Source organism: Camelus ferus, chromosome 25, assembly GCF_009834535.1.
Source record: "Camelus ferus isolate YT-003-E chromosome 25, BCGSAC_Cfer_1.0, whole genome shotgun sequence".
In the NCBI taxonomy this organism is placed as follows: Eukaryota; Metazoa; Chordata; class Mammalia; order Artiodactyla; family Camelidae; genus Camelus; species Camelus ferus.
In genome coordinates this window covers 34431751-34441875 of record NC_045720.1, presented here as the reverse complement: position 1 = coordinate 34441875, position 10125 = coordinate 34431751, and positions in this window count along the sequence as shown.

The following is a 10125-nucleotide window of genomic DNA, read 5'->3' as shown; positions in this document are numbered from 1 at the left end:
CAGATCTAGTACTGGTTACATGCCAGGCACTGTTTCACATGTATTTTTGTCATAAAAATCCTATGAAGTAGCATTATTATGTTTGTATCACAGACAAGAAAACTGAGGCTCAGAGGTGCAGTTGTTTACCCAAGGTTGGAGTCAGGATTGGAAACTGTATCTCCCTGACTTCACAGTCCATGCTATCTTCCAACATGCTTCTAAGTGCCCCCTAGCTGGGATCTCTTGGAGACACTGGGAGGTTAGGAGATAAGCAGGAGATGTAGACACCAATTTGGGAGTCTGTATTATGCAGACAGTTCCTGAAGTCATGGGAGCAGATGAGATCAGCTGGGAGAAGTGTGTGGCATAAACGGAGAAGGGTGGATCCTGGGGAAGTTCATGTTTAAGGGTTACATCAGTTACATTACAGGTAACAGAAAAAAAACAACAAAACAAGGACTAAGATTAGGATTTGTCACTTCTTATCACGGAAGTTCTGAGGTGGGGTTCTCAGGGTAAGTGTGTTGGCTTCATCAGAGAGCCAGGCTCTCTCTTTTTCTTCCACCATATTTAGCGTGTGTATTTCACACCAAATGGCCACTTTAGGTCCTACTATCCCATTTCAGGCAGCGGGAAAGTGGAAGAGGCCAAGAGAAAATGTATCTGCAGTGCCAAGTGTGCCTGCTTTTAAGGAAGTCTTGCCAGAAAACCCACTCCATAATTTCTTGCTTACATTGGCCAGAAATTAGTCACATGACCTACGTTCAAGGAAGGTTGGGAGATGTAGTTCTTTAGCTAGGGCCCTTACTGCTCCAACCAAACCGAGGTTCTCTCAGTAGAGAAGGGAGAACAGAAACTGATGAAGAGGACTGAGAAGGAGCACCAATGAGAAAGAGTGGATGATGCTAGGGAGGCAGTCAACGGGGTCCACCTTGGAGACCATGGGAGAGAGGTGCTCTCCACTTTCCAGATACCTCCAGGGGGTCTGGTGGGGCCACGGGACTTGAAAGATGGTAGAAGGTCATGGTGATGTTAGAGAGGGCAGCTTGCAAAGAGTCCTGGCATCAACAGCTGAAAGGTGGTGGATTTGGAGAGAGTGAAGTTTAGAAAGAGACCTACTGGGTATGGGTCTCTCTTTCAAGAATTTCGATGTTAGAAACAATAAAAGCATGAGGGAAAAACACTTACTGAGTTATAAAAAGTTGGTAAATATCCATGTTAATAAACAAACACTGTAACATTAAAACCCAGACCACAGAAAGAGGGAGGCTGTTACTAGTAAATATGACAAGGGTTAGAATCTTTTTAATGGGAAAAAAAGCTCATGCAGATTGGTAAGAAAAATAATAAGACCTGAATAGGTAAGTGGACAAAGGATGTGAACAGGCAATTCACAGAAAGGAACTGTAACTAGTAAACAAAGATAAAGAAAAATGTTTGGCACCATTAGCCAGGAAAGAAACTCAGGTTAAAACCACAAGATGACGTGTTTTAAACTATCAAATTAGCAAAAAGCTGTTCATACCCTTTAACCCGGTGACTCCAGCGCAGGGAGTCCTAAGAAACGAAGCCAAAATGCGGATGAAAGAGCTGGCCGTGGTTTTACTTACGATAGTTATAGCAAGAGGAGATCATCCGAATGCCGAACACCAAAAGAATGGCTTAGGAAATTCTGGTACCTTCATGCAATGGAATATTAATCACCCACATATACATACCCCAAAATGGGAAGAATTTATGGTAAACGTGTCTTCGCCCATTCGGACTGTTACAACAAAATACCAGACACTAAGGAGTTTATAAACAACGGAAATTTAATTCCCACAGCTCTGGAGGCTTGGAAACCCGAGATTGGCCTGGCTGGGTGAGGGCCTTCTGGGTCGCAGACTTCCTGTAGCGTCCTCACATGGTGGAAGGGGGCAAGCCACTCTTTGAGACCTTCTGTAAGAGCGCTAAGTCCATTCATGAGGGCTTTACTGTCGGGGCCGAATCACCTCCCAGATCAATCGCTTCACCTCCTACTGCCATCACTTTGGAAATAGGTTTTCAACATATGGATTTTGAGGAGGGGGAAACAAACATTCAGACTATAGCTCACAGGATAATGCCCACACCATGTTAATTGGAAAAAAAAAAAGTAGAATTGTAAATTTTATCTACCTTATAGTCTCACCCAGGGGAAAAGTACTTCTAGAATAAAGGAAACGCATCACAGTGTGGCCCGCAGTTCACACAGGAAGACTGGCGACCCTCTCTCCTGCAGCGCGCCTTTGTTGAGCTCTGTGCTGACCTCCCTGTGCAAAGTCCTGGGATTGCAAAGATATTCAGAAAGTTCTGCCCTCAAGGAGTTTGCATTTAACTAAAATTTGAAAAACTCTTCTGTGGGAGGAAACGATAAAGTCTCAGAAGATATAAAAATAATTGGGACCCCAAAACATCACAGCAAAAATGAGCCCGACCACAAAGTGAATGTCAGCCACACAGCTGGGTTTTTGGTGGCCCCTCTCCAGATCTGAGGTCCCAGGGTCAAAGATCAGAGGGCATTGGGTGGGCAGATTTAGATGTCAGTTGATTGAGACCCCAGTACTGGAGCTGAAGTGGCCTTGACTCGGAAGGAGTGAAAGTCAAGGACAGCTAATGGAATTGGAAAAGGAAGCTGATGCGTCTAGACAGAATGTGCTCTCAACTTCCTGCTGTAAGAGGTTTGGTGCCCGTTGTGTCTAATGCACGTTTTAATGTGATACACGCAATGGATCGTGTAGCTACAGTTTTCTGGAAAAGTCAATCTTTTAGAAATTGTTTTTCAGCTCTTTAATAAATTTTTTCTTTAAAAGAGTACCAGAAGCGAAGGGTGGGTCACTTTTTTTCCCCTTCCCTCTGGGGTTGCTTCTCCATCCCATCTACTTGGCAAAGACTGGCTTGGAGGTTCCTGCTGTGCCATCAGGTTCATGCTTGGTGGCAGCGCTTCTGTTTTCAGGTTTCTCATGGATGGAGAAGACAGAGAACCACACCTTCCATTTTTAGAGTCCTTTACCATATTAAAAAAAGAAAAATTCTGACTCACCAGCAAATTGAAGAATGGTGTCATTGACTGTGAAACCAACCGTGTTATTTATTTTCTATCAGTGCCACCTCGACCTTGATTCCTTCACCTATCAAATTGCAGCAGTCTGACAAAGGCTAAAACAAAAATAATGGCTCTGATAGCATCGGAGAGAAAGCTCTCCTGGAAAGCTGCTTTCTGAAAAGTTGAAAGAGGTTATTTCAAAATGGGTAAGTGTTTAAGTCAGTGGCATAGCAAGACAGATTTAGAGAGGAAAGGTGTGATCTTTAAAAGAGATCCTAAAAATCAACCGAAAGGAAAATGAATTTCTGATGGTAAAAATAAGTTACATTGAAAACATTCATTTCTTGAAAGGAACTCCCAGTAATTACCACGTAGTCAGGACTGCAAGGTCTAGAGACAAACTGCCTGGGTTCAAATCCTGGCTCTACCACTTAATAGCTGTGTGACCTTGAGAAAGTTACTTAATTTCTCTGTCTCAGTTTTTCCCTCATCTGTAAAATGGGGACAATGATAGGACCTACCTCATAAGGTTGTTGTGAGAACTAAATGAATTAGTATTTGTACAAAACAGAAACAGAATCATAGACATAGAATACAAACTTGTGGTTGCCAAGGGGGTCGGGGGTGGGAAGGGACAGACTGGAGTTCAAAATTTGTAGATACTGACAGGCATATGCAGAATAGATAAATAAGATTATACTGTATAGCACAGGGAAATATATACAAGATGTTGTGGTAGCTCACAGAGAAAAAGATGTGACAATGAATATATATATGTTCATGTATAACTGAAAAATTGTGCTCTACACTGGAATTTGACACAACATTGTAAAATGACTATAATTCAAAAAAAAATGTTAAAAAAAATGAATTAGTATTTGTAAACAGCTCCCAGCAGTACCTGGTATGTGACACCCACTGCATGAGTGCTTGTTAAATAAAACCATTAAAATAAAAGTAAATGCTAATTTTCCTTATGATCACTTGTTAAAAAAGCACTCATCACAAGTAAAAACAAGCACATAAAATAGTTCTGTGACAATGCACTGAAGTAGTCATCTGGCCTTCTTCCTCCTCTGGCTGTCCTGCTCTCCCCCCTTTTAAGCAGGAAGCCGTGCTTTCCTGTCACCGTGGCTTGAAGGATTCTTTCGAGGGATTTCCACTGACATGATGGTTGATGCTGACTGTCCCAGGAGGGGTGGAGCTGGGTGAGGCCTATGGGTGTAAGAAGAGAGGAGATGGGGGGAGAGTTCCCGGAGGAGGCCCCCAGCGGTGGCACCGCCATGGGGGAGGGCTGTGCTGTGTGCTAAGGAAGGCAGCACCCATCTTCCCAGGCCCCGTGGCTTCAGACTCCTGGGGTCTTGGACTAAGACGATGTCAGCCTTGATGACGCAATTGTAATGGTTAGAGCAGTGCTGACCAGTAAAATACAATCCGAGCCGCATATGTAATTTCACATTTTCTAGCTACTAGAATTTCGTAGCCACATTAAAAGCCATTAAAGGACACAGATGAAATTAATTTTAATAATCTATTTTATTATCATTTCAACATGTAATCAATATAAAAACAGTACAGCACCAATTTACATTCCCACCAACCGTGTAGAAGTGTTTCCTTTCATCACACCCTCTGTAGCATTTATTATTTGTACACTTTTTGATGATATTTACATAACATTCTCCAAGTGACAAGAATGAATGAAATTATAAATACGGAGAACAGATAAGCGGTTGCCAGGGGTTAAGGAGGGGATGAAAGTGGGTATGGATTTAAAAGGGCAACAAGAGGGATCCTTGTGGTGATGGAAAAATTCTGTTTTTTGACTGTCTCAGTGTCAATATCCCAGTTCTGATACACTGATGTACTACAGTTCTGTAAGATGTTACCATTGGGGGAAACTGGTCAAGGATATCTGAGATCTCTCTGTATTATAAACTGCATGTGATCTCAAAATTTAAAAGTTTAAGTAAAAAATTATTGCAAGGGATGTCTGCTATACTTCCAGATAGAAGTTTTATGCAGATTAATAAGTTATCAGCCCTCGTCCTGGCCCAGGATCCCTCAGGTGCAAGTTTACTGGTGGATGGAACTACCTTTTTCAGAAGGTCTTGGTAGATGAAAAGTGCTAATGGTCTTCCAAAACTAAATTTACTCCCTCTATCACTGCCAAATGAAATCCAATGTATGTAAAAATATCTGGAGAAATGGTATAAATCCAGATGTTCTTATAGTGCTAAAAATGGATATCAAGAGTATTGTAAATATGCAAAACATATGCATGTAGCAAGGGCGCATGCTTATAAAGTCGTCTGGAGAATGCCCCACCTGTGCGTTTCAGCTCTCAGTTCCCCGAAAGAGAGCAACTTCCAGTTAGTAACCGAGACTTGGTTGCAGTGGTTGGTTCCTTTAGGAGGGCAGATTGAGTGACCATCTGTTGAGCACCTCCCCTGCACTAGGGGCTTTACATTATCCAGTTTAATCTTCAGCTCTGAACTAGGAGGTGGGTAATATTAACCCCAGAACAGACACTATGTCTTTGAGTGCCTCAGTGAGGACTTTTGCCTCAAGCATTGACCCGGAATTCAAACCCAAGGCATGACAGGCTAAAAAGGAGGAAGTGCCAGCCAGGACGTCAAACGCAGGTCTGTCTCCAAAATGCCAGCTCCTTGCTGCTACCCTTCCTGGCCTACCGAGGTCACCACTCGTGGGCTTTGCCAGCCCCAGCTGTGTCAGCCAAATGCCGAGTCGCCCCACGACAGGGCAAGTCTTTCTCTGTCCTTCCTGAAGCCGCTGGGGTCAGGCAGAGACAGAGAGGTGGGTGGGATGGAGGGCCCCCTCTCATTCACATCCTGCAGGTAGCTTTCTTGAGTCTATTTTTCCTGGTAAAGCTGTTCTAATTGGTCCTTTTGGCCAGACTGTATCTTCCTAGGAGGGAGGTAGGGGAGGGGAGAGAAGGTGAAGGCACAGTGAGGTGTCTACTCAACTATTCCTTCTTCCAAGGCCTCTCACTGAAAGTTCCAGGTGTCCCTTCCAGGCCCCGAGTTCAAATCCTGCCAAGGCTCAGGCAGAGGTGAGCCAGGGCCATCAGGAAGAGTGCGTGCACAGAACCCCTGTGACCCACAGCTGCTGGTCTCCCAGAAACTTTCTTCTTTGCTCTTGCCCGCTAGCCTTCTATACGGTGCTCTCTGACTACATTTACAGGGTGTAGGGCCGGGAATAGAGAGAGAGGGAGAAAGGGCAGGTGGGAGAAAAGAGGCTGAATGAACTCCGGGAAGTGACTTACCTGAAGAGACTGTCTTCAAGGTCATGTCCAGTCTGATATTCAGGTCATTATTATTTTTCTCTTTCTGTCAACAATGATTTGTGTTTTATTTTCAGCATCTTTAGCTGATTCTTCCCTATGGTCATGTGTTGTCTTACAGCCTCCCATTTTCATTTCATGGAAACGATTCATGACCGAACAGCTGAGATCAACCTTGGTCGCACACTGGAATCACCTAGGAACATTACAACTGCTGATGCTTGGGTCCCATCCTCCAGAATTCTGACTTCTCTGAGGGGCTGTGAAGTCTGCGGAGCAGCTAAGTCTGGTCTGGGGGGTTGAGGGCATCTGACCTGTAAAAGCTTCCTGGTGATTCCAGCTCACAGCTGAGACGGAGAACTGTTGTCTGAGAGGATCTGAAATCCCCCATTTTCAAGTTCTCGTTGGTGTGGTAACTGTTTTCTCAGGTGCAAGTTCTTGCCTGTGTTGAGGTTTTCAGATGGTGTTGGCCTTTTTGAGAGGCTGGGTGAGCTCACCTTCTGTGACCTGGGCTACACCTCCGCCTGTGCACACCTGGGGCTCCCCCTGTGCCTGGCGCACTAACTCCTACGTGGAAGTTACGAGGGGCGCTGACTTGCTTACGACGTGGGGTCGCGCTCCACGTCCTTAAGGGATGCGCTCAGCCATTTTGGAGAGAGCTCTTTCTCATTTTCAACAGTGGCTACTTTATCTTTCACTTCCGCACGCCCTCCTCCCTCCCTCCCTTCCTCCCTTCCTCCCTTCCTTCTTTCCTTCCTTCCTTTTCATAGCTTCAAAAATCTCTTCTCAGGATCTCATAAGGAAGTGGAGATTTCAGCATGAGTTTCATCCACATTCTTAAACTCCGGTTGAGTTTACTTTTTAATTGTATGCACTTCTGTGTTATTTGAATTATTTCCCCAGGAATATATTATATTTTGTAATAACCCTGTAAAAAATTTCTATGGAAAGGTATTATATTCATAAAGTCTATGTAATAATCTGGAAAAATGTTTATGATATAATCTAAGAAAAAGTAGGAATATGTGCAGGGTGAAGACAACATGGCAAAATAAGATGGTGACAAAAAACAAACTTTATCCGTGGAGGGCAGACTGGGATGAAATACATAAGAAATAGTGATTTTGTTTACATGGTGAGACTATGGAGAGTAAGTTTTTTGTTCTTCGTATGTTTTTATATTTTTATAAATAAATAATTTATATATATATATATATATATATATATATATATATATATATATATATATATATATTTAAGGGGTATATTCTTTTTTCATAATGGATGGGGAAATTGAACCACTCATGTTAAAGGAGTTGTTCATGGTAAGAAATGATTTGTGGGAGGCACCCAAAGAAGCTGACCGGGGTGTATCCTGAAGAAGGTGTGCCTGAAATGAGGTTAAATTGTCAGAAGAAAACAAACACTGTCAACTATACTTTACTATATTGAGCATGGAACCCTAGTTTAGGGGACATTTGTTTGCCTCTATTCCCCGTTTTTCCAGCAAGAGTGCCTTTTATGGCTGTTCGGGCATCCTCAACAGCCCATGACGTATCTGGGCTCCACCTGTGCCTCGTGAGCAACAGCACAAGATCCAGGCCCATGGCAGTCAGCACGTCACATTCTGCCTCGTGCTTGGCCAAAACTGAGCAAATAAATTACGCCAGTTAAACTGAAGCCACTACAAAGGGGCTCTTTTTCTTTCTTGTTGCACTCGAACTTTAACCTTGTGGCTGCAGGAGCTGCAATCATCTTACTTCCATGTGGAGCCTGAGAATTAAGCAACACATGGAGAGGAGACATCATTTGAACCCCAGTCTGGCCTTGGTGAGACCAGGTCTTCTGCCTTGGGATTTTTCATTTATGTGAGCCAATACATTTCCTAAGTCAGGCTGAGCTACCTAATAGACACTTAAAACCAAAATGGTTCTACAAACTGTCCTTATGGAGATTCACTTTAAAAGGAGGACTAGAGAGGAAGAACGTGTTGCCTTTCATCCAGTGCTTTAAAAAGAAAATTGGGTTGGGGGCTAATAAGGTTTGTTTATTATCATTATTATTTTTTAAAGTTTTACATTTTATTGTGTTTCATATCATCTCAACAGTAATTGTGACCTTTTTGTTTATTATTTTTAATGGAGGTACTGGGGATTAAACCCAGGGCCTTATGAATGCTAAGAAAGTACTGTACCACTGAGCTGTACCCTCCTCTCAGTGCTTCCTTGAGAGAGTGATGCTCTGAGTCCTGGCCTCTACCCCTACTCCTTGGGCAGATCTTTCTCTCCCCTGGAGAAACAGTCACACTCGGTTTGCCTAGCTTGATGGAAATATCTCACCATGGCACCCAACTCCTATTTCTGATTCCAGATTTACCAAACTGTCCTCTGACCTGTCATTTGGCCCCTGGACTGGGTTGATGACCAGGAAGGCACCCTCCCACTGCCAATGAAAACACTGGCATTAGGTGTGCTCGGTCAGCCTCCTGTGAGGATGGTGAAGCAATCAGTTGCTTAACCTTGAGATTCTGGCTACAAAGCTGAGCACAGTCCCAGCTCCCTGCTGTCTCACCGTGATACAGAGAAGCCAATCAGCCTAAGCCTCTTTATATCTCTCTGTAACTTTGACAAGGTCATTCTCATGAAAAGAGGATTAATAAAGGAAGAGCCTGCATATCCAGCATGTGGTCCTGACAACACTTGTGGGCTCTGAGATATGGTAGACCTGGGTTTGCGTTGCCGCTGTTTTTGGTACAGTCTCGGTGCAGATGGGCAGGACTCCATCCCCCTCAGCCTCTGTTTTGATTCCTCTACTACAGAGATAATAATACCCTTCTCGCAGAGTCATTGCAAAACCTAAATGGAACAATACACACAAAGCCTGAGCACAACAAAACAACAGCTACTTAGCAGGAGACTGTCCATGAAGCTTGTTAAACCTCAGGGCCCTGGGAGGGGCCCCAGTAATGTGTTCACACGGTTTTGTGAAATTTGCAAATTTAAGATAGTTTTGCAATTATTTATCTTAATTTGGGTCCCCCAAATCTTGTACTGGTTTTATCCTGTTTAAACCTCACCACAATGCCATGAGCTAGGTACTGTTATTATTATTTTACAAATGAGAAAACGGAGCCTTATGTATGTAAGTAACTTTTCTAAGACCACACTGTGAGTGGTGGAGCCAAGATTCAGACGCAGACAGTCTGCATCCAAGGGGTGTCCGGGGCCCATGGCTTAACCATTCTATCTGGTTTCCCAGACTTACCTGGGCTGAAGAATCACCAGCAGAATCTATTAAAGTTCAGATTCAGGGCTCACCACACAACTACCAAAATAGGATCTCTAGGGGAGGGACTTGGGAATCTATTTTTAATATTCCTCCCAAATGAATTTGGTGAGTAGGCAGATAATTGTTTTTCAACCTATTGCTTCCATATAATAAGGGTTCAATACAAGTTGGCTAAGATTGTAATAAAAATAGTTTTTATTGTAACAGCAACCTCAGTCTTGAAGGTTTCACAGAGGAGGCAGAATTTAAACCAAGCCTGGAGAACAGACAGAACTTTTCAAAGAGGAAACAAGGGAGGAAGCTCCACTGTGTATATCTTGTACCAAAAAATGTGATAAAATGCAGTCTCTCTAGTTCCTTGTTTATGAACTGAAACAGACATTTACTGAGATCACTTGAGCAGTAAATTTATTATCTCAACTAAAAGAATTTTGCTTAATTTTGCTCTTAGTTACTGTTGTTGCCAAATTTTGATGTCAGCTGA